The sequence below is a fragment of the Chiloscyllium punctatum genome, unplaced genomic scaffold (assembly GCF_047496795.1).
Source record: "Chiloscyllium punctatum isolate Juve2018m unplaced genomic scaffold, sChiPun1.3 scaffold_519, whole genome shotgun sequence".
NCBI classification, from domain to species: domain Eukaryota; kingdom Metazoa; phylum Chordata; class Chondrichthyes; order Orectolobiformes; family Hemiscylliidae; genus Chiloscyllium; species Chiloscyllium punctatum.
In genome coordinates this window covers 104175-129038 of record NW_027310253.1, presented here as the reverse complement: position 1 = coordinate 129038, position 24864 = coordinate 104175, and the positions used below count along the sequence as shown (strand labels likewise).

Here is a 24864-nt window from a genome sequence, read left to right as displayed (position 1 = left end):
AAGCGATTCCACTGAAGATAATCAACAGAACAGTCGATAAATCCAGCGGTAAACCAAGTTTTGTAAACATTTCGCTTGCACTGATGGACACTGTTAATTCATGTCAATAAAAATTTCAAAGTTGAATTTAATAATTCAACAGAAGTAATAGAAGTGTTTTTTTCCCTCCAGTTGTGAGTTAAATACTGAATTAATTGTTTCCCACCCTGACTTCCATTCCATCTGTGTAGTTAAAGTGGATTATCAACAGGTCTAGGACGAGTGTCTTGTGCAGTTAATGTTCTCTGCTCAGATACACCCTGGGTCAGAGACAGAGTAAAGTTCACTCATTGCAGGATTCCGCCAAATACCTTATCCATCCTAAATCCCTCTGTGACAAAATCTGACAATGTCCATTTTATGTCAAGGGTAGAGCACGAGTTATGAACTTGGTGTTCTTGATTCCCCCGACTGGACACTCTTACAAAATTCATGTCAGTTTTAAACTGCCACATTGCACCAATTGGAAATGTAAATTTAAGACACTTTAAAATTAAATTTGATTGGAACATACCAATCGTAAATAGTGCAGAAGAGTTTGAATGTAACCTTTGTTTCTGGGGAATTGCCAGGGATCTTGCACCAGTGCATGAGTTGACAGAACGTATCTTCACTTTCACACCAAAGAGAATCAACAGATAAGTTGTCGTGAAGCAGAGGGGAGGGGAACGATGAATGGTCTGTCCTCTTGCTCCCTGTGAAGAGTTTTCATGGAAGATGTCCTCTGTAATGTAACCCAGTTACTAACAGGAACAGTCAGCTTCTTGCTTACTGTCCAAAGATTTAACATTTCCATGCAAAATAATACCTTTGAAGCATGTTGGACATGCTTGGCTCTGTTAACAAATGATGAACATTGATTCCCATAATCCAAAACTGGTGTTTGCATCGTCCCGGTTTGTATTCCATAGGTTTGTCTCAGTTTTCTGGAGCACATGGGGTCAATTCTGGTATTCGAATACCTGATATCATTTTGTTTCACATACAGAACACAAGTGGACATTTTCTAATAAACATATTCAGAAATGTTATCTCTGGGGCAGTGGGGATTTGAACTCAAGACTTTTCTCTCAGAGACAGAAATTCTATCACTGCAACAGAAGTGTTGCTCATAAAACATTTATCTCTCCATGACGATGGGAAATGTTTCCTACAACACCAAGGTCAGATCTAATTATGGGCAATCCATTAAAATTCGAACAATAAATTACAGCAATAAAAATTGCAGTCTGGTATAAGAACAGATACAGAGAGATGATCACAAATACACTCGTAATGACACATATACGAGCTCTCACCTAAAGACACATATTTATGTGCACACTCAAATGTGCATATAGATAAGATGTCACACATGCATACTCACACAGAGCCACAGATGCAAGTGGCACTTGAACACTCTCTAAGCTCATACAAAAACTCACATACACTGAATGAAAATCATTTGCACAAATGAACAGGGGTACTCACACATAACCATGAGAAACAAAGACACACGGTAACACACAAATACATTTACATTCATACAGCACAATGCGTACAGACATACACGCATGAACACAGATTCAAATTCTGAAAAATGTCCTCCCACTTGTCAACTCACACAGGCACGTAAGTGCACAGAGATAAATATTAATATCATAATTTTCCCATTTTCAGAATCACAAACATACAATGACAGAGGCAGCTTAATTAGTTATTTTTAAACCACATTGATCAGCATGGATACAATATCACACGTACACACAAATTCAGAGTCTCACATGCAGACACACAAGTGCATAGATCAACAAATAGAGGGGTGTTTATTAAATAAGGATAATGGGCACAAGCATCAGCAAGCATCCACAAACAATAACACAAACAAGCTTCTCAGGAGATGGTTTGGGAAAGATTGTCACACAGCAAACATCATCATATAAATATAAACATCCATCAAAATATATCATTGCATGCTAACATTTATTAAGCATAAACATGAAAATAACCTAATGTAGGTAGGATCTGAAACAGACGCATAAGCACACATTTTAGATAGCACTAATGAAAAGTGAACACTCACAAAGAAATTACAAGATAAGCATAGGGGCAGCAACGAGGTGGCATATTAGCGTGATGATGCTTACACAATGTGAAAAGACCAAAATTTAGGTACACAAACACATGAGCACACCAGCAGTAAAGGAACAGGAATTTGTTTATTCACGCACAAACTCCAACATGGGCAAGAGTGAAGAAAGAGACTCTCATAACCACATACACAAACATTAAAGGAAAACCAAACACACCAAGCAGTAGATCAAATAAATTAAGGGACACATGTACAAACACTTATTCCTAAATGTACAGATCCGACAAACAAAAATATGAAGCAATGTCCTGACTGTGATGTCACTTATATTCATGATTTGCCAAGTAATTGGTCACCAATACATAAAGATGAGAACCACATTTGAACTTTTATTCAGTGATGGCCACAATTTTCAACTAAAGTGCTATCACAGCCTATATTTTAAATATAATGATTCAATTAAAATAATCATTAGTTATCAGCATTCCTCAAATAATAATATCCTTAAATAATAGATTAAAAGAAAAATAATTTAAAGCGTTCTGACATGGACAATGAAGAAAGTACATGTGCAGTTAGTATTTGTAATTTCTTGCTGAGAGTCAATGATGCACTAACAGATACAGATAAGAGTCACACTTGAGAAATACCTGACTGCTTTATGAAGATGTAATGGCCTCTAATTACATGACTTGGATGCAGATAGATCGATCTGGATCAATAAACAATCTAAATGCGTTCTCTCGGCTTTATATTCATAGATTCAATAGATCGCACTTGGATTGAAGACTATGATGATGATAACAGCAACATCTGGACAACTGCTTCCACGTTCATCACCTTGTTCTTCCTGAGTATTTTCTACAGCGCTGCCGTCACTCTGGTGAAGGTGAGAATAATCACATCTTTCTCACGCCAAGCAGCCCAATATGTTTTGTAAAATCTCTAAGTGTGCCATTGAATAAACATTAAGTCTGAAAGTCCCTGATCATAAATATCTGCGTCATTGCTTTTTGCCTCTTTTCCAGGTTAAGTGAATGAATTGTGGACCCCCTTGATTTTCGTGATCTGCTTATCAAGGTCTCTGAATTCCCAATCTACAATCTGTCCTGTTGCTGACTCTAACAGTGAGATTACTTCAGTTTATCAGCGTGTTACTGAGACAATTATTGATGGATTTTCCTTTTTACTTTGATATCTTTGAGATGGTTGTGGATGGAAGAATTTGTAGCTTCCCAGTTGTTTGAAGCCCCATTTGTTTTGCTTTTATTAGTTCCTTACTCAGAATGGTTACCTACCCTTTCTGATGAGCCTTTGTACTCCCTTTCTTGTGACTGTTACTGATGTAACCCTTTCTGATGGGCCTTTGTACTCCCTTTCTTGTGACTTTTACTGATGTAACCCTTTCTGATGGGCCTTTGTACTCCCTTTCTTGTGACTGTTACTGATGTAACCCTTTCTGATGAGCCTTAGTACTCCCTTTCTTGTGACTGTTACTGATGTAACCCTTTCTGATTAGCCTTAGTACTCCCTTTCTTGTGACTGTTACTGATGTAACCCTTTCTGAAGAGCCTTTGTATTCCCTTTCTTGTGACTGTTACTGATGTACAGAAAACTCCCAGCTCACAGCGCATGTGTTCTCATCTGAATGTGGCATCCAGCCATTATATTCACTTCTGTTAGCTTTTACATCAACTTTTTGGATAAAAATGCTTTCTGAAATGGTTAATAAATCTCGAATGAATATGCACTAACCTTGAGTTTACTTAATTCTTTCTTCAAGACCAGTCAGTAATAATAGATTTTCCCACATCCTACTCCTTTCCCAGCCAAATGCTTTCACTTGTTCTGTTTGGTTGTGTTTCATCCAGTCATTTAGTTTAATGCTGCGCTACCATGCAGCCCAATAATGTAAATACATCTATCACACGATATGCCTGATGGAACACTCCAGAGGCAGAATGATAAGAGAACATTTCCTCTTATGCACAAAGGGTCACGACTTTGGGTCATCTAATGATACAAATGAGGAGCTTTGCTCCACCAGAAGCCTATAAAAGGCAGGCAAAGGAGTTTGAAACTTTACTCTACACTGTCTAAACTAAAAGTACTCCCAATGTGGGGACAGCCTGGGTTAGTAATGCAGAAATCACCACCTAAAGCGCCCAACGAAACATTCATCAGCCAAAAATGTCAACGTTCAGTCAGGTATTCAGACACAACACGTGCACAATCCAAGGGCAGATTCTCAGGACTGGAGTTTTTCTCACACCTAAATCTCATGTATCACAATTCCTGGGGTCTATTTGACACACCGCATCTGTCAAATCCCAGGGAATGAGACTGAGATCTATCTGAGACAGGGATATTACTGAACAGCAACCCTCATAAATAATAAATCAGAGGTCGATGTTGATCAGGCAGAGCTCATGAGTACTTGAAATATTCAGCCATTGGGATCTATGTGACGCAAGACGGAATTGAGAACCAATCAGAGCAACTGTTCACAGAGTCTGGAAACTATCAGCAGAGGAGAACAGTCCCAACGTCTCAGGGTTGGTGAGGTGTATCATTCCGGGAATAGTGTTGTGAATCAGTCACGCACCCAATCTCATAACTTCGCATCTTTTCAAAAACGTGGCATCGGAAACAAGATGCAACATTCCAGGTGAGACAAGAGACTGTTTTATTTGAGTTTAATATAATTGCTTTGTGCTTGTTCTCTACAGCGTTATTGATGAAGTTGGGTTTATTTGCTCTTCTGTCCACGTGTCATGGTACATTCCCTGATTTGTGCACATACACACGGGGGATCCTCTGCTCCTTCACCCCTTTGGGTTTACTCCTTTACTATTGTATGTTCCTCTGAGTTCATCACAAAACAAAGAAGCACGCCACACCTCCCTGAGACTGAGATCTATCTGACACACCGATATTAATGAATAACAATCCTCAAAAATGATAAATCACAGGTTGATTTCGATCAGGGAAGGCAGAGATGAGAAGTTTTGGAAACCCTGCTGCTTTCCATGTCCTGTCCCACAACCCTCTGTCAAACTTGATGCTCTTAGCTGTTCTTCCAATATCCTAACATTTTACCTTAAATTGCTATTAATATTTTTCTGTAATTTTGCATTATATACCAAAGCACAGGGTGAACCAACAAGGACCCCAAACACTGAACTCTGAGAACGTACACAATAAGGTAACCTACATTCTGAAACGGCAAACCCCCGTTAACAAATAGTTGACAAGTACAAAACAGCGGCTGAGATTAACTTGAACTCATCAAAATAAAAGTCCTCTGGAGGTACAGCGGTGTAGGCAAGACCTGGGCAGACAGAATGGAGATCGGTTTGTAAAAATCTTGTTTATATCCAGAATTTTCCTTCCACACAATGTAACCTTTTATTTCCCATCACCCAAATCACCCATGGTATCTTTATTTTCAGCTACGAACCATCACCAGTAAACTGAATAATTTATGTTCAAAGCCCCTCCCACCATCAAAGGTACGGCAGAAATAGGAAGAGCTAGAAGGAGATTGGAGTCAATTTTTCTTGTGGTGAAATATAAGTGCTGTTCTAACACAAGGGATTTCTGAGGGATGGTCCAGTGAAGCTATGTGGATGGAACTCATAAATAAGAAGGGCGTGATTACTTTGATGCAATTGTAATAGTCCCCCCAGTAGTCAGAGTGAAATTGAGTAACAAATATGTTGAAAGATCTTATTTATATGTAAAAATAATAGGTTTGTAACAATCGCAAATTTTAAACTTCTAAACATACAGTGGGACAGCCATGGTCTTAAGAGCTTGGATGGTATGGAATTTGGTAAGTGCTAAAGTCAATGTTCTTCATTAATATGCAGATGTAACTACCTCAGAAGGAGCAAACCTGACCTACTCTTGAGATACAAGGCAGGGCAAGTGACTGAATGCTTAGTAGGGGAGCTTTTTGTGGCCGGGGTCATAATTCGATTAGTTGTAAAATATCTATGGAAAGGATTGGCATTATATATAAGTTAAAGTTCTTAATTGGACGAGGGCAAATTTTGATAGTATGAGACAAAAACTTTGAAGGGTTGATTGGAGTAGACTGCTTGCAGCTCAAGGGACGGCCGGCAAGAATGAAGCTTTCAGAAGTGAGATAACGTGAGTTCAGAGGCGTGATGTTCCTGTTAGTGTGAAGATAAGGCTGGTAAGAGGAGGGAACACTGGAGGAATAAAGATATTGAGGCTCTGGGTCAGATTAAGAATGAATCATATATTAGATATAGATAAATGAGATCAAGTGAACTCGAAGAGTCCAAGAGGTGCAGGGACATTCTAAAGAGGGAAATGAGGAGGGCAAGAAAGGAAAATGAGAAAGCCTTGGGAGATAATGTTAAAGATAATCCAAAGAGATTCGACTAGTACATTAAGAGCAAAGGGGTAGATCATAGAGTCATAGAGATTTACAACTTGGAAACAGGTCTTTCAGTCTCACTTGCCCATGCTGACCAGATATTCTAAACGAATCTAGTCCCATTTGCCAGTACTTGGCCCATTTCCCTCTAAACCCTTCCTATTCGTATACACACTCAGGTGTCTTTTATATGTTGAAATTGCACCAGCCTCCACCGCTTCCTCTGGCAGTTCATTCTATACACACCATCCTCTGCATGCACATGTTACTCCTTAGGTACTTTCAACTTTTCCCCCTCTCACTCTAAACCTATACTCACGAGTATAGGTTTAGGTGAGACTCCACCCGCCTCAGGGAAAAAAACCTTGTCTATTCACAATATCCATGCCTCTGATGATTTTATAAACATTTATAAAGTCACGCCTCAGTCTCCAATGCTCCAGAGAAATCAGCCCCAGCCTATTCTGCCTCTCCCTATATAACTCTACATGGCTGTGAATATGTATAAGCCTAGAGGGATGGCTTCATAAATCATGTTACATTTTATATAAATGCTGTTTTGTTTTAATTATCATTTAGCTTAAAATGGAGGATGGGTGCCTTTTCAATTTCATACCAGTAGCACAGAAAGACCTGAGGAAATAAACTGCAACAAAAAAATGGAGAAAAAGTTATTGCACTACGGATAATCTCACCATATCATTCGTGTAAAAAATAATTCCCTGTTTTGACCTTGCAGTTAATAGAGTCTATTAATTAGTCCTGTGTTTGTAATAATTTTCATCTATCTGTCATTCTACATTTAGTTGTTATAGTTACCGTGTGGATTACTGCACGTCTCTAAAAATTCAAAACAATATAAAGTAAAACTGCAAATTAAATATTGTATCTAATTAAGACAAAAAAAGTTAGCAATTCAATGATACCAAATTGGAAATAATTAGCAAATGAAGATCCACACAGATAAATGTAAGGTGTTACATCTTGGTAGGAATAATGTGCAGGTCATTTTTCAAAGATGCACATCTAAGGGAGGGAGACAAACAAAGGGATTTCAGACAATTACATCAGTCACTAACAATTTCACCACAGGTTCTAAAGGCCATAAAAATGCAAACAAAGCTCTAAGCTTTATCTCGAAAGGGATAGATTTGAAAGTAGGGTCCCTCTTAAATGTGGGTGGCTTGGTGGCACAGTGGTTTCCACTGCTGCCTCACAGCGCCAGAGACCTGGGTTCAATTCCTGCCTCAGGCGACTGACTGTGTGGATTTTGCACATTCTCCCCGTGTCTGCGTGGGTATGCTCCGGTTTTCTCCCACAGTCCAAAGATGTGCAGGTTAGGGTGGATTGGCCATGCTAAATTGCCCGTCGTGTCGGTTAAGGTTAGACGTATGGGTGGGTTGTGCGTCGGTGGGGCGGTGTGGACTTGTTGGGCTGAAGGGCTTGTTTCCATACTGTAAGTAATCTAATAATTTGGTTGACTATAATTAAGAGTATTGCCTGCAGTTCCAGTTGACATTTTATAGAATGTATGAGAAAGAGTGAAAAGAAGATTTATAAAAATGCTACACAAGTTTCTGGCTGTGCATGTCAAGGAAGAATTCTTCTCTCTTGAAAAGAAGGCTGACAGTTCTAAAATTATGAGAGGTTTTGAAGGAGAAGGTACAGAGAAAACATTTCACTTTGGGATAGAACATAACTAGAGGCTGTCAATATAAGGCGGTACCTCAAGAAATCCAAAAGGGAATTCAGAAGAAACCTCTTCACTGAAATAATGATGAGAACGGGGAATATGTGACCAGACGGAATAGTTGAAATCAATAGTTTAGATGTATTTCAAGGAAACTAGGCGAGCACTTGGAAAGGTTGGGAATAGAGAATTACAATGCGTGATTTCGATGAGGAAAGATGTGAAACACCTTGAATGGAACATAAGCACTGGCATGGACTGATTGTGCCAAATGGTCTGTTTTTCCTCTGTAATCCTATGTAGAAAATCACCATTGTATGAAATAAAAAGTGTGTTCAGAACAACTAGAAAAATTATAAAGTTTCTCACAAAAAAGTCTCGAGTATTCAGCAGTGAATGTAAATGATTTTATCACATGGCCACACTTCACTATTTGCGTAATAGCACTAAAAAGCATTAATCACAATACTCTTACTAGGAGTAGGAGTAACCCATTGTTCATGCACCAATTGGGGGATCTTAATGACTTATTAATGGCTTCAGTAGGACCTGCCAACCTGGTCCTGGGAATGTTGTGAACACTCTAGCCCTCACGGCTTCTTTCACTCACATACTCTGATTTCCAGTTCCCGTAATGATCGCTAACCTGGACAGGAGACTGTTCCAGTATGCAGATGGGATACCCTGTTGTGAGCCATGAGGTACTTCATTAGGAGGGACATCCTGCAGGCGTGTCTCTAGGATGCAGGAGGAGGTCTCCCACCCAATAGAGGACCCACCTACTGCTAATAAACTGCCAGCACTGGCGGGAACAGTCTCTACATTGACCACCTGAGTGGTCATCTTTTCCCTAATTTGGGATCAATAAAATACTACGGAGATGGAAATATGAGAGGCACTGAAACTCCTTCCTTCCCTTGTCATCTTCCACCGTATTATCCACCTAATGACCTTGCTGCCTGTCCCTTGAGGCCTGATAGACCCCAGTCCCATTCCAATATTCAAGAACATGAAGAGCTGGAAAACTTGTCCAAATTGATAAAGCTTAACACAAACAGTCTTGGCCTGACTGTCAAATTTTAAAGTGTAGCTTGAGATGAGTTCAATAAAAATGGCAGAAGTACAGAAACAACCGCTTCCATCCATCAGATACAAATTTCTCTGAATGGGAACGGGTGGTCCGCTATTTGGAATGGAGCAGTGTATTTGAAGAGTTAATGAGGAGCAGCAATGTTATGTGATGGATGTGCGCACAGTTTGAAGCTGTTTGCTGATTCAGTTTTGCTAAAGGTTTGGCAGATACATTCCAATTAAATCTACCAAAAGTGGACATTATTACTCACATTTATGATATGCTTTAACGGAGAACATAGAAAAGTACAGCGCAGAACAGGCCCTCAGACCCACGACAGTGTGCCGAGTTATAATCCTAATGTAAAATATAATAACAACCTACACATCCCTCAACTCCCTGCTAACCATGTGCATGTCCAGCAGTCACTTAAATGTCCCTAATGACTCTGCTTCCGCCACCACCGCTGGCAATGTATTCCATGCATTCACACCTCTCTGTGTCAAGAACCTACTCTAACGTCTCCTCAATACCTTTCTCCTAATATCTTAAAACTATGACCCCCTCGTACCTGTCAATCCTGCCCTGCAGAAAATTCTCTAGCTTTGATTTTATCTATTCCTCTCATTATTTTGGACACCTCAATCAGGTCTCCTCGCTTCCTCCTTCTCTCCCGAGAGAAAAGTCTAAGCTTATTCAACCTTTCTTCATAAGGCAAGCCCTCCAGTCCAAACAGCATTCTGGTAAGCCTTCTTTGCACCCTCTCCAAAGCCTGTAAATAATTCTTATAGCAGGGTGACCAGAACTGGACACAATATTCCAATCGTGGTCTCACCAGGGACATGTAGAGCTGTAGCAAAACCTCGTGGCTCTCAAACTCGATTTCCCTGTAAATGAAAGCCTAAACATCATATGCTTTCTTAACAACCCTATCCATTTGGGTGGCAACTTTGAGGGATCTATGTACTTGCACACCCAGATCCCTCTGTTCATCCACACTGCCAAGAATCCTGTCTTTAACCCTATATTCAGCATTTGAGTTCGACCTTCCAAACTGGAAAAGGATGCACCGAAAGCCAAACAGGAGAAGGTTGTTGACATGTATCAGTAGAGTTTGGACCAATGAGCAGAAACATGAAACTGCCTTTTAAGTAAGCTTTCAAAGAGAGAATGAGTAAAGAGGGCATCTGAGGAAGTTTATCAGTAAAGTACAGCTAATTAAGGGGACTTGACCATACTCGTGGACAAAAAGATATAAAGCAATCAGAGAACCAAAAGAACAGAGTGTGTATATAAAAAGTACAAGAGACAGCATGGATCAAGGCCTTGAAGAATTTACAGACAGACATAAGTTTAAACTCAATACATTAGATGATAATGAGCCAGTTAAGTTCTCTGTCTTTTCTCTATAAGCGCCAGTTTAAATTTACCAGTCTTGTCCAGGCCAGCAGTAAATGGGATGTTCATTTGCATTGTGCACATCTCCTGATTTCACAAGATATCTTAGTTTCGTAAATGCAATAGAATGTATTTTCCACCGGTTCAGCAATTCATTAAATTGAAGTTAACATAAATAAACAACTTTCCAAAGCTGCCTTTCAACAGCCAGACTGATACAATATTCAAAGTGGATCTGCATGTACAAAGTGGGCTTGTCAGGGGGTTAAATTAATTCAACTTCGAAAACTAGATTCCATTTTAATCATGGGAATCGACGTTTTGGCTTATGCCTGAAACGTCGATTCTCCTGTTCCTTGGATGCTGCCTAACCTGCTGCGCTTTTCCAGCAACACATTTCCAGCATCTGCAGTCCTCACTTTCTCCTCCATTTTAATCATATCAGCCGGATGTTGGATCCTCCATTTGCAAAAAGTTCCCATTTTCAAACAGTTGTTTGCAAATACAGAAATTGGGTATTGCTGTAAAATAGGACATACTTTTTTTTTGTCTTGCATGCATCATCATAGTAGCAAGGATTTTGATGTAAAGGGAAACAACAGTTTACACTGAACAGGAAAAGAGATCTGCAGCTTTGGAAAGTACACAACGATTGATGGAGATGTCACCAATGGAAATGGGCTTGTCAGATGGTGATGGACAGTTAACAGCTAAACTTTGTTGAGTTTTCAATTGGCAGGTTGCCTGAGTGGTCAAGGTATTGCCCTGACAAATGAATCAGAGAATGGCCATCACCAATTTAGTCGAATCACAACAAGCAATGGCAGTTAACTGCCAATCATCACCTGGTCCATTCTCCATGTCTTTACCAATCAGCACTCATTACCCAGACAGATTAAATGTCTTCTCCCTTCCCATTGGTATTCTTGATTGTGTCCTGATAAGTACAATACTAAAGATTTAAATTTAAAAAATCTTTATTTTCATCAATACTCAAATTTCCATGTTGTACCAGCTGGCAGAGGTGAAATTTAACTATAATGTATCAGGCCTACAATGAACTGGTAGAGTTCTGCACTGGCCTCAGAGGAAAACCAGCAACAATGTACTTCTGGAGAGAGAAGAATGGCTTTACTTTGCCTTTGATACTTTTTCAGTAAGAATTTCAAAGTCATTGAGGAACAGAAATAAATAGAAACAAACCACACACAGTACACTATTATTTAAAGTAATAGAGAGAAATTCTGCACAAGCAGAAAAACCAATTGTTATTCTGAATAGTGAATGTGGCACCAAAAGCACCCTTGTGATAATGACAGTTGGAAAATCTAGCCCACATTGGTTTGTAGCAGTTGTCGAGTTGGTCATTCTATTATGAGCCTTACTCAGTTCCGACACCAGTATGTGACCATAGATTCAGATTGTTTTTAAAGGCAGATATCAATATGAAGTTGCACAGTGGCAGGAACACGGCTCTCCTATAGACAGCACTAAAGAGATCTCACACACATTGGCTCTTTAATAAAGAAATGGGGCAAACCTCAGAGATAGGGAAATGTAAATAAATGAACCACTAACAAGATTTCATCCAATTCGATGGTAACTGATACCTGACCAACAAATTCAGCTGCCACTTGAAAGGATGCAGGAAGCCCCAAAAGGGGATACACCAAATTTCACTTGATTCTGTGTGACATTATTGCAGGAGAGCTTTGTAGTTGCGTCCTAGCAGACATTATTTGTTTCCACAAACCACATAGGTTTGACAGAGAAGCATTGGTTCTGATCAGAGATCAGACCCGAATAGTGCAGAACCACATCATAACCCATCTCGAGAAGCTGTGTCAATGGGTGCTTGGGTTTACAGTGCCTCTGTGTTCTGAGCTTCGGCCCCAGTCTCTCCCTGTTCCCTAGTTTTTCTGATAAGTTGCAGTTCCAGTCAGTTTGTATTTCATCATTGTCCCAGATTATAAAGGTTTCAGTCTCAGTGAGTTCACCAGTGTAGCGCCTGGGGTAAATCAGCAGTGGCCCCACTGAAAAGGCTTTTAAATCCTGAGGGGCATAGAACAGCACATAGTTATCCCTGTTAAATGACCTAATAACAGTTAACAACATTATATTTGATCTGCTATATTTTCCATTACTGATTGCAATGAATCGACCTCATGGGATACAGAAACTCACCAATGTGAGTAAAAACCTCTTAAACTTTGGGCAAAACCCAGGCTATTGACTTAAGAGAATAAACTCCACACAATAATGCAAAAAAGAAAAGCAGATTGAAGTCAAATGCAGCACAGGTTTGATGAAGAGCAAAACCCTCTCTACCCTCGCAGGAAGACAAGTAGAAAAGTTGTGCTTTTATATAACATCTTAATGCAATCTCAGAGTATCCTGTACATCTATTTCCAGACCTCTGAAACAAGTGCAGAACCCCTGGGGCCACTGTCAACTACATGTTATCAAACCCAGGGAGTCATAGATGGAAATATCAGCATGTGTCCATGTAACAGTTTAAAATGTGTGTTTAATACCTCCGCTCGAGTAACTAACATTATTGTTTCGAGGTATGAACAATGAACGAGGATAGGTCACTTGGCCCTTCGAGCCTGCTCCACCATTCAATAAGATCCTGACTGACCCGATTTGAACAGGCTTATAAAACATTCAGCCGACAATATCCCACTTCAGCTTCTCTCATTCTATCATTTTAGTATATTCCACTGCACATCTATTCTAACCTGGAGAATACTGTTCCCGCTGTTAATCACTGATCCACACTGTACTCCTTTCCTCATTCTCAAATTGAAGGAGCCCATAATGCGCTGTTCTTTTCCTCAGCCTATTCTTTAGACAAGATAAGTTAGATTGGAACAGACTCCACTGTTTGCTGGTACTTGACACAATGAGAACTATTGAAATATTTCAATACACTCCTTTGGTGAAATATATAATTTGTTTTAAACGTTTAAAACGGGTTCAATTCGTTTTATATTTGCATTGAAAGGTATATTAGTTTCATCCAGATGTTAGTACAAAGTGAAATATTATAGCACTGAGCTTTGTCTCATTCTCCTTTGGTGGAAGTTGGAAAGGAGTTTTTTTCTTACAGCATAGAGTGAAGAGAATAAAAAATGAACAGCAAAGTTGAGTAACAATACATCCAGGTTCTGACAAATCAATTTTCAATCAGAGATATTCTATACAACAACCGAAGTACTTTTGATCATGTAGTCACATGTCAGAAAAGTGATATTTAATTTGTGTGCCATGAGAAAACCAGGAAGGAGATGATGACTGGATCATCTGCTCATCGGGATTGAGCAATAAATATTGGCCGGGACACCAAGTATAATCTCCTCACGTTCGTTCAAAATAATAAGGGTGCCTTTAGCGGGCAGAGTGGCTTTGGTTTAATGCCTCATATACATCTGATGTGTAGGATTATCTCAGGACAGCACTGATGTGGCAGTATCAATTAGTCTATTTTAACCCCGAGGGTAGATCTTGAACCCTGAACGTTCCGACTTAAAGATCAGCACACTACTCAGTGACACCTGAGCAAAACACAACACTCTGACAAGTGGCTTATTACTTACATCCCCAGGGATTAATGAAGCAATTAAGGGCAATTGCATCGATTCTGTCTGGGATGCCAAACAGGCCTCTTATCGTCGAATGGTAGTCTCCCTACCCTCGATCAGTAGCTTAAGTTCCTAGGTTAGACTGAGTAGGCTTATCTTCCTGTCCCACCTACTCCAGAAGTGTATCATACATCGATGGGCATTTTAATTTTAAATAAAGGAAAACTTCTTCAACCAATGGGCTGTTGTCATTTGGAAAGTGCAACATGTGTAATTAGGAATCAGCACTTTGGGTCACCTTTGCTGATTCCCTGTGTGTTCTACGGGAGTCAGTAATTTCTATCACTGTCCACCATTACAACCAGAAAAAGTCCTCTAATATCTCTCCTGAATAGGTCATTCTTCCCTTTTGAATATGGGCAGTGAGCACTCAGTCCTATCTCTTCCTGTCCCACCTACTCCAGAAGTGTATCATACATCGATGGGCATTTTAATTTTAAATAAAGGAAAACTTCTTCAACCAATGGGCTGTTGTCATTTGGAAAGTGCAACATGTGTAATTAGGAATCAGCACTTTGGGTCACCTTTGCTGATTCCCTGTGTGTTCTACGGGAGTCAGTAATTTCTATCACTGTCCACCATTACAACCAGAAAAAGTCCTCTAATATCTCTCCTGAATAGGTCATTCTTCCCTTTTGAATATGGGCAGTGAGCACTCAGTCCTATCTCTTCCTTAGCAACAAATGGCTACCTTGCTTCCAGCCTGCTATCAGCAAGAGGTTAACTTGCACTGTCAAAGTGTGGCAATACTGATAACAACCCTCCCCATATTGATCCAGGCTAAGATCACAAGATGTAGTACAAGTCAGTGTTTATGTCCAGAATTCGATAATCAGGAAGGATGTTCTCTACGGCTGGGGAGTCCAGAACCAGGGCTCACGGTCTAAGGATACTGGCTCGGGCATTTTGGACTGAGATGAGGAAAACTTTCTTCACCCTGACAGTGGTGACTCTTTGGAATTCACTGTCATAGAAATTGATTGAGTCCAAAACGTGATAGTTTTTCTTCAGGCTAAAGGGATCAAAGCTTACAGAAAGAATGATGGAACAGGGTACTGAGTTGAATAATCAGCCATCGTCATTTTGAACAGCAGTGCCTGCTTAAGGGGCTGAATGGCTTACTGCTCCACTTACTTCTGTGACCATTCTGTGGCTTGAAGAGATGTGGTTTGTTCAAAAGCTATTTTGATAAGAAAACAAAAGAGAATGTGGTACTGGCTACAACACAGAGTGACGAAATAATTTCAGATGATTGTGAATTGGTCTCCTCAAATTAAATTGAACAATGAAGAAGTTCTGGGAAACTGGGATAAACGGCTGAGTTTCCTTTCGGATGAAAATCGAAATGACCCAAAATAAATAGTATAATCACATGGGGAGATATGTGGGAATAACCTGGGAATTACTAATCTCACTACACATAATATTGATTGAGGAAATGCTGTTCCAATCAAATAACACCCTCCAGATTTAACCTTTGAAGGTTGGCACAGGTTCAGAAAGAGACTGAACACTTGCAGAAAGACAATATAATCAAAATCTGACGTAGTGAAAAGAGTTCACCTACATCAGTGGGACCAAAGCCAGATCATATCCAATGATTATGTGTGGACCTATGCATAATCCATGCAGTTACTAAATCTGATAAATGTCCTAAATCAAGTTTGGAAGACCATATTGAGAAGATGGGAGGAGCAATTTATATTTCTCTCTACGACTTACTCAAAGGACCCCTTCAGCTACTTCTATTCAAAAATGTGAAAACAATTTCGGCTTTCGTGACACCAAAATGCACTGTACAGTTTACAGCCATGTCATGTGGTATGAAGAATGTGCCAGCTACATTTTAAAGACTAACCAATGATGCAATTTCTTCGTTCCCCAATTGCGTGGTACACATTGATGACCTGGTTTTTTGTCACACACGGATGGAAAATTTGCAGAATTTCTCAAAATTATTCACTCAACTTTGAGAGGCAGGCTTGGTGATAAACCTGGCTGACAGCGAACTCAAGAAAACATAAATCACTCTCCTGGACCATGTTATTGAACATGGACAGGTGTCCTCATCGACCAAAAGAGCAGTACGACTACAAAACAATCTTGATTATCGACATTAGACGGGTGGGGATAACTAATTGTTCGGATAACTAATTGTTCAGATAATGCATTGCTCAGATAACTGATCAGATTGCAAACAAAGGACCTTGAGATCTTGTTCGGATAATCTGAAATTTGGATAATTGACGTTCATATAACAGAGGTTGTTCTGCATTTGGTAGTACTACAAGTGGGTTTTATCAGAAAGTTGTAGGGAGTCTTAGCAGTGTGGCTGCTTCACTCATTGAATTGCGTAGAAATGCAGGAAGTTTCAATGGATGGAAAACTGTCAGAAGGCATTTGTCAGCCTGAAAGTTGTGTTAACTACTGCCCCAATATTAGCGACAACTAATAACCCAAAGCTATTCAATGTAGTTATCGATGCAAGTGATAGACGTGTTGGTGCTATACTCCTACAGAAAGCATCAAGAAGATAAAAAGACTTATTAGTTGTTTCTCAGGAAGCTAAACATTCATCAACAGGAATATTTGACAGGTCAGGCAACATCCAAGGAGCAGGAGAGTCGACGTTTTGGACATAAGCCCCTCTCTTGTGATCATAGCATGGGTCATGTATGGGGAGGATTGTTCTCAGTATTGCCACACTTTGACAGTGCAAGTTAACCTCTTGTTGAGAGCAGGCTGGATCAAGGTAGCGATTTGCTGCCAAAAAAAGATAGAGCTGAGTGCTCACTGCCCACATTCAAAGGGAAAGAATGACCCATTGAGGAGAGATATTAGAGGATTTTTTGTAGCTGTAACGGTGGACACTGATAGAAATTACTGACTATTGCTTATGCCCGAAACGTCGATTCCCTGCTCCTTGGATGCTGCCTGACCTGCTGTGCTTTTGCAGCAACACATTTTTTATCTCTGATCTCCAGACTCTGCCGTCCTCAATTTCTCCTAGGAACATTTAAAGTTGAGAAAGAGACCTTGAGTTTGGTATTGGCGTTACAACATTTGCCATTAATGTATCTGAGACAACCATACATATTGATCATAATCCTTGAATGTTTTTTGGAAAAATTCAAGGACAAACAATGTAGACTGGTTTTCGGGGCATGTCTTCATGAGAAAGTCTCTACATTATTTTGCAGGATATTCTGACTCTACAGCAATTTCTCTCATGGTGTTAGATTCCACATTAAAAATACAATTTAGCCACGTGACAAATCAAACTTACTTTTTCGTCACTTTTTTTTCTGTAGAATTGAGTCTATAATTTTTTTGAATGCTCTGTCTGTTAAATTGCAATTGATCAATAACCACAAAATTAAAAGCAAACTAAAATGGTGTCTGGGTCTATAATTTATTGCCAGACATTAAAAAAGCAGAAGTCTCACAATGCTGCATTTCAAGCCTTGATCAAATAATTTAATGAAACAAGGTCATACTCCAATCAGCCATGATCATGATGAATGACAGGGCAGGCTCGAAGGATTGCATGGCCTGCTCCTGCCCTATTTTCTATGTTTCTAAACTGGATTAAATATCCAAGAAAACTGAAGATTCAGAATTATGAGCCTTCATCAGTTGATTTAGGTAAACAGGTTACATATTAGATTTTTAGTCAGCATATAAATTTAGTCCATATGATCTCCAAGTATTGTTGCTGGAGCTGTGATTACACTTCATTAGAAACTTTCCGACCACTAAGATGAATCTGGTTGCTGGATTTATCCAGACAATTTTGAACAAAAGTATTTTAAATGTTGTGATTCTCCTGTCTCTGATTCCATGCCTCTATTTGAACAGGATTCGGTTGTTGTGGATATTCCCACTGCAGCTTCAATGTTCCTTTCCTCTGTATCCTCAGGTATCTCCAATTTCGCTGTTATCAGTTACAACACTCAATGATGATCAGCCTTTCTCATTGAAAAAGAAAGAGCTGGATATACGCAATGGGTCACAGGACTCGAAAACTAAAACTCTGCTTTCCCGCCACAGATGCTGCCAGACCTGCTGAGATTCTCCAGCAGTTTCATTTTTGTTTCAGATTTCCAGCATCTACAATTTTGTTTTATTTTAGCCTTTCTAAAATTCTGTCAAACTTCATCTCATCCAAGTCTCAACTACATTTTGTTTCACCATGAACTGGACATCAACTTCCTCTTCATAATACCTCAGCCAGGCCCCTGCCCCTATGACGTTTAAACAGGAGATGAATGATAATTGGCCCCACTCATTCCGTTGCTACCCTTTCACTGTTTGTGACTAATGATGACTTTTGGATTCCCTTTTGAAGTTAGCTGCCAGTCTCCCTTACTCTTTATTTCCCCTCTGAACAGTCTATATTTAGCATGGTCCTCACTGGAGTTAACAATAATCCATATCCTTTGCAACATCATGCAGGGAATTAGAGTACTGTTTTTGCCACCATTTCCTGCTTGTGGAAATGTTAAGCTGTACTGTACAGCTGAAGCTGAACGTTGCCCAGATTTGTGCTCAAATGTCCTTGCACAAATGCCCTCTTGCCCCATTGCACTCAGCCCTCCGCCAACTCAGAATTATTCTGGATTGTTCTTTGTTCATTATATAAACAAGCTAAAATCTTTTGATACAATGATCAATGCTTTCTTAAATGATCCCGGTATAATATTTAATGCAGTTTATGCATATTGTGTGTATGCACACAAATTATGAAGTTGGCAGTGCAGATTGAAGATATCATTAGGATTCTGAACATTAGAAATAGGACCGTCGCATGCAAAATAAGGAAATTATGACAAATAGTTATAAACAGTCCTGCTTTTCCCACATGTTTAGTATTTACTTGCCAATTTGTTCCCTTTAGTTTCTGACAAACATAGGTTTCCACCTAATTCACAATGTGAGGTGTCAACATTTTCACAGCTGCAACTGGTTATAAATTACCAGTTAAATCATTTTAAATACGTGCATGATCACAAAATTAATGTTTGGCACTTCTTATTAACATCGGAAGTTTTGGTTGTGAGGGTAGGAGTTGGTGGGTGGGGAGTAAAGAGGTCAAATAAAGACTTGTCTGCACTTGAACAGAGGGACAACATCCCAAATGCAAGGATTCAAGTTTAACTTCTTTATCTCTGAAAAAGTAACTCAAGCCCTTTATACACTATGGCTAATTTAACCCTTACAAGCACAATTTGTAGCTCAATGTTTGATTCAGAATCCGAATATAGTGATTTCTCATTATTCAAATTCACTGAATGTTCATGTCATATTAGTCAGTATTGGCTGTTTTGTTGAAAAGAGAATTTTATCCCTTTTCCTTTCCTGCTCCTTCATCCGTTTGGAGTTTACTGAAAGACCTGACCATAATAAACCCGGGAGTAATTACAGATCTCTGAGCCAGAGCACTGTAATGCCCTCAGCATTTAGTCTTCTATTAGTTGATGATGTCAGTGAAATGGAGTGGATGTGATGCTGCCTGTATTGAATTCACCATGAAAGCACTTTATAAGCTTGATTCAAACAAATGACTATTACTAGGGAAAGTGCCTGACTCCGTGGATACACATGGCCTCTGGCCAACTTAAATTATAAAAAGTGCGAAGCATTCAATGGCGACATTGTATGGGAGATAGACCAAGGTGAGGAGACCAGGAGCTGGTCCCAATCCATAGCCATATTTCTTCAAATATGCAGCCACATTTCATCAAATGTCACCGAATTCTGGAGACCATGGCGATGATTTTGGAGTTAGTGTGGAATCGGGGGTGGGGGAGTGAGGATGAGCAGGAAAGAGAAACAAAAAGAAGCGATGAGGTGGAGTGAAGGAAAGGAACACAATTCTTCAGTGTTTTCACTATAGCTCCGATGTCCAGAAACAGAACCTCAATATTGATCAGCAAGCAATTTCCCCTCTCAGCATTTAGGGTGGTGGTACTACTGTTTAAGACAACTCTGTCACTAACCTTAAATTCCTTGGGAGGCAGTCTAGCAGCCTCTTTAATGTAGCTGCTGTTGTCTGAACTGGCATTCGTTGCATTGCACAAAACATTTTGAAGGAATTAATGGTTCTCCAACATTCCCTTTTCACATTCTTGTATTCCAAATGAAGCATAATTAAACCACATCAAAATCAGATCAAATCAAACTTGCTTCCTCATTTCTGGCAAACTTTGATTCCCATCTTCCTGATAATCTGGTCTGACAAAATGTCCCCAGCCACAAGTCACCGTGAAGCACAAATTAAACAAAGGATTGACACTTATCAATGACTTGCAAACATTTGAAAATAAACCGTGAAGATCAAAAGGCTCTATTGAGCTGATACAGCATATTTATAAAAAGAGAGGAATCACTCTAATAACCGGGAGTAATGTAAATATTGGGAGGGGCTGTGGTCTGGAATGGTGGGTTTTGCTATAGCACAGAGAGATCTTGTCAAGAGGAAGTTCCTCCAGAAATCTTACAAAAATTAATGCTCTCCAGAAATTCCTGTTTACATTAGAATAGATAGTGTAGACAGTCAGAGACTTTTTCCCCGATGCAAAAGAGTGTTACGTGGGGACATAAATTTAAGGTGAATGGTGGAAGGTATAGGGGAGATGTCAGGGGTAGTTTCTTTACTCAGAGAGTGTTGGGGGCATGGAGTGCGCTGCCTGTGGGAGTGGCAGAGTCAAAATCATTGGTGACCTTTAAGCGGCCATTGGATAGGTACATGGATAGGTACTTAAGCTATGGCAAATGTTCAGCACAACATCGTGGGCCAAAGGGCCTGTTCTGTGCTGTATTGTTCTATGTTCTATTATATTCTGTTAAAAAAGGCCACTTTCAAAAGATATGACTGCAATATATGCTGACTTTTTTTCAACTTCCACAGAGGTTTGCAGAACACCTTAGTCTGTTCTTTTAGAAGAGATGGGGTGAGGGGAGGTGGCCAATGTAATAGTATGTGGAAGCAGAGAGTTAGGTAGTCAATGTGTTTTCAATATGTTTAGCCTCATTGTACAGTCCAGTGCTTTGAAGTGAACAACTGAAGGCCTGAACATTGAAGGGCTGGAAATGATTATTGAAAGACTTTGTATTAATACATTATTCACTCAATTATTCACTAGCTTTTAACTGGGAGGTGGTCGAATTTGGAAGATGGCAGTAGGGAGTCTGGCACCTTCTCATTGCTAAGCCATGCTGACATAGGCCAGTTCTCTTTGACATCTTGACTCTACATGATCTCTCAGTCATGCCTCCCTCATATCCCTGACTGTGCCCACCTTTGCAGTCTCAGCAATGATCAGTATGAACAGTAGGGCTCAGAAATGTGTCCCTCTTACTGGAGGAGCAACTCTTGAAATTAAGCTGCACTGTCAACTGATGAGTAACCCTGGCAGGAATCTCGTCATTTTAGATTAGAATGGAGCTGGAAAAGCACAGCAGGTCAGGCAGCATCTGAGGAGCAGGAAAATCACCATTTCGGGCAAAAGCCCTTCATCAATGAAGAATCTCTTCATTGGTCACTGCTGGCAATATACCATCCTTAGCATACGCCAAAACTCTAGGTTTCAGTCCCAGCATTAGGTCTGCAGCATTCACTGCAAACTTCCACCTAAAATGTATTTTTACAAATTAACAATAGAGCAAAGATTATATGCCAGTCAATAATTTCTTTAATGTAATAAAACAAACTATGGAATTTGACAATCTGAAAACTCAACATATTTTGCAGCATCTGTGGAGAGAAAGCAGAGTTCACCTTGAGTCAAGTGACCCTTCTTCAGAGAGGTCTGAAGTTCTGAACATGAATCATTCAACTAAAAACATTAACTCTGCTTTCACTCCACACATGCAGCCAGACCTGCTAGCTATTAGTAGACAGTCACACATTGTATTCAGCTTATTTTTCAATGAGCTTCTTAGCTTCTGGAGAACCAGAATCACCAGCTCCCTTGCACTTTCAGCAGTTGATGTTTTCAGAGCTGCAAATGGTCATAACGTGCTATTAAGTCAATTTTAGCAAACATTTACATTCAGAATAAAAACACTTGAATAGGAGTGTCAGGATTTCAAGCCATTGACAGGCAGGCTGGAACATGGAAATGAATGACGTTACAAACCTATTTCTTCACAGTTGCACAGTCCAGGAAAGTCTCAAATAAAGAGCTTAGGGGCAATTAGAGAAGGGCAACTAACTGTCCAATTTCTCCAATGAAGAGCTTTGGATACTGGTTCTAATACAGAATTGACTTTTTCTCATCAATGGGTATTGGCTCAGCAATTGCAAACATTATTGGTGGCACAGAAAGGTTTGCCACTCTGTTATCGTTCCGATTTCACCATCAGCTCTTTGGATTGGACCATTTCATTCTTGTGATAGTGACCCAGCAATATCTTCTTGGTCAGGCCACATCAGCAGCATGCTGCCCTTGGTGGTGCCATTCACTACAGCAGCGCTGGCTCCAGCTCTCAGTCCAAGCAGCAGGACTCCACCACAATTCACAACACAAAAAAACACCACAATCTAACTTCTCTGTAAAATACACACTTGGGAGGCAGAGCCCAGCAGTTTCCACAATGTGCTAACTGTGGCCCGGAACAGCGTATTTGAAATTGTTCTTGCATGTATGCTGAAGGAAATACCTACATAACTTCACAAGGATTGCTGGTTCTGCAGCAATAGCCTTTATTCCAAATACAATATTATTCAGGAGTTAAATTGCACTTTGGATCAAACTGACACTTCAATTTCTTCAGTTGTTCCTGACAACTATAGGTTTCATTTCCATTGCAGTTTGGATTGTTACACTTACTATGCCTGCAATTGATGATAAAAGATACATAAAGTGATTTAAATGAGCATTTGCCTCCATCCCACAATTGTGTGCCAGCTGTTTGGAAGACTGAAGATTCGGGATTCAGGACTGCAGCTTGCATTCAGCCATTTGAGTGAAACTGGCCACACTCCAGATGGGTGACTGCAATAAATGTTCATGATTCAGTTACATCACACTGTAAATGTTTGCTATAAATTCTGTGTGTTAGGATTGAGCCCTCCACTATCACCTGATGAAGGAGCGACACTGCGAAAGCTAGTGTGCTTCCAAATAAACCTGTTGGACTATAACCTGGTGTTGTGTGATGTTTAGCAATAAATGATGAATTTGTTCTTCAAAACCTTTGTTGCTGGTGATAATGATTAGAGACAAAAATGGGATAGCAAGTTCTTGAATGTATTCATATTAAGAGTTTAGAAACTTCAATAATAAAATGTAAGCAAACTTACAATGAAGTGTCTTCGATGTTCTCTCCTGATACAATATTTTTGAAACAAAATTCTGAATCCCTCATTCTAATGCAGATAACAGAGAGACAGTTATGCAAATGCTCTTGCCTGCAGTGGTGTTCCCTACGCTGCTGTGTGATGTTTCCTGAAAAGTCCACAGAAAGTGATTTACTTCCTATTTTGTGCCCTCTGAATGAAGCAAAACATTAATCACATATTGTTTTCAAACTTACTTTTTTCATGATAGATTTTGGAGCGTACAGTTTTTCATCGACCTTGTACTTTGGACTGTCAGGTGATCTGCAAATAGTCAGAAAAGTGCTATTCAGTCATTTTAAGCATACATCTACGTCCACAATAAAATCATCATAATAAACCTGAAGAATTAAGTTAATATTTCAAGCGATTGACAGCTAGTTTTATAAAACTGGTTCAAGATTTATGAGCTCAAAACCCTCATTAATTGTTGGCAAGACAAGCTAATTAGGCTGGAGTGTGGAAGCAAAAAAGGGAGATACGATGCAACCAATTCATTTCTTCAAAACTTTATATTTGTTGCAGCGTCTCAAAATATCTCAGCTGAAGAGCTCCAGGCCCAAATGGAGACTTGGCAACCAATTTTCCAATATCTCCAATGAAGACCTTTGGTACTGTCTCCACAGGCAGGGCTGCATTTTCCATGTCAACTGGCATTTGCCAAGATTCTCATGAGTTAGGCCAAGCGGAGGGGAGTTCAGGAGCAAAGCCCAATTCCCTTCTGCCCCATTATATTATCCTGTGCGTGGGGGGCAAATGAAGTCATCAATTGAGAGCCACTCGTGTCTGTCTGAGTAGTGAATAGGAGAGCTCCTCAACTCCCGCAGTGGGCCGTAGCCTGCAAATCTCTTGAGTACAGGCTCAGCAATATCCACCACTACTGGCAGCAAAGGACAGGTCACTGCTCTGTCTTCATTCTGTTATTGCTGTTAGCTCCTGGGATCATGCCATTTCAATAATGGTTTGTGAACAGGAAGCATCTTCTGTACTACCTACTGTCAGTACCATGCCACCCTTGGCACTGCCAACCATCACGATTGACTCCAGCTCTCAGTTCAACCAGCAGGGCTTCACCAGAATTCATAAAATGATGACTGCAAAAGTCTCCTGTAAGAAAGAACACTATCTTCCACTTCTGGATGTAATACATCTTTTGGGGGTTAAAGCTGACTGTGGTAACTAGGGCCTGCTACATGGTT

General features: G+C 39.9%; 1 long non-coding RNA gene across 1 annotated transcript; it reads left to right on the top strand.

The window, feature by feature from the left end:
- On the top strand, window positions 1-3855 carry LOC140473111 (uncharacterized). Its single transcript, XR_011958097.1, has 3 exons — window positions 1-48; window positions 2872-2999; window positions 3139-3855. It is a non-coding gene; the product is annotated as an uncharacterized lncRNA (long non-coding RNA).
- The last annotated feature ends 21009 nt before the right edge of the window (window positions 3856-24864 follow it).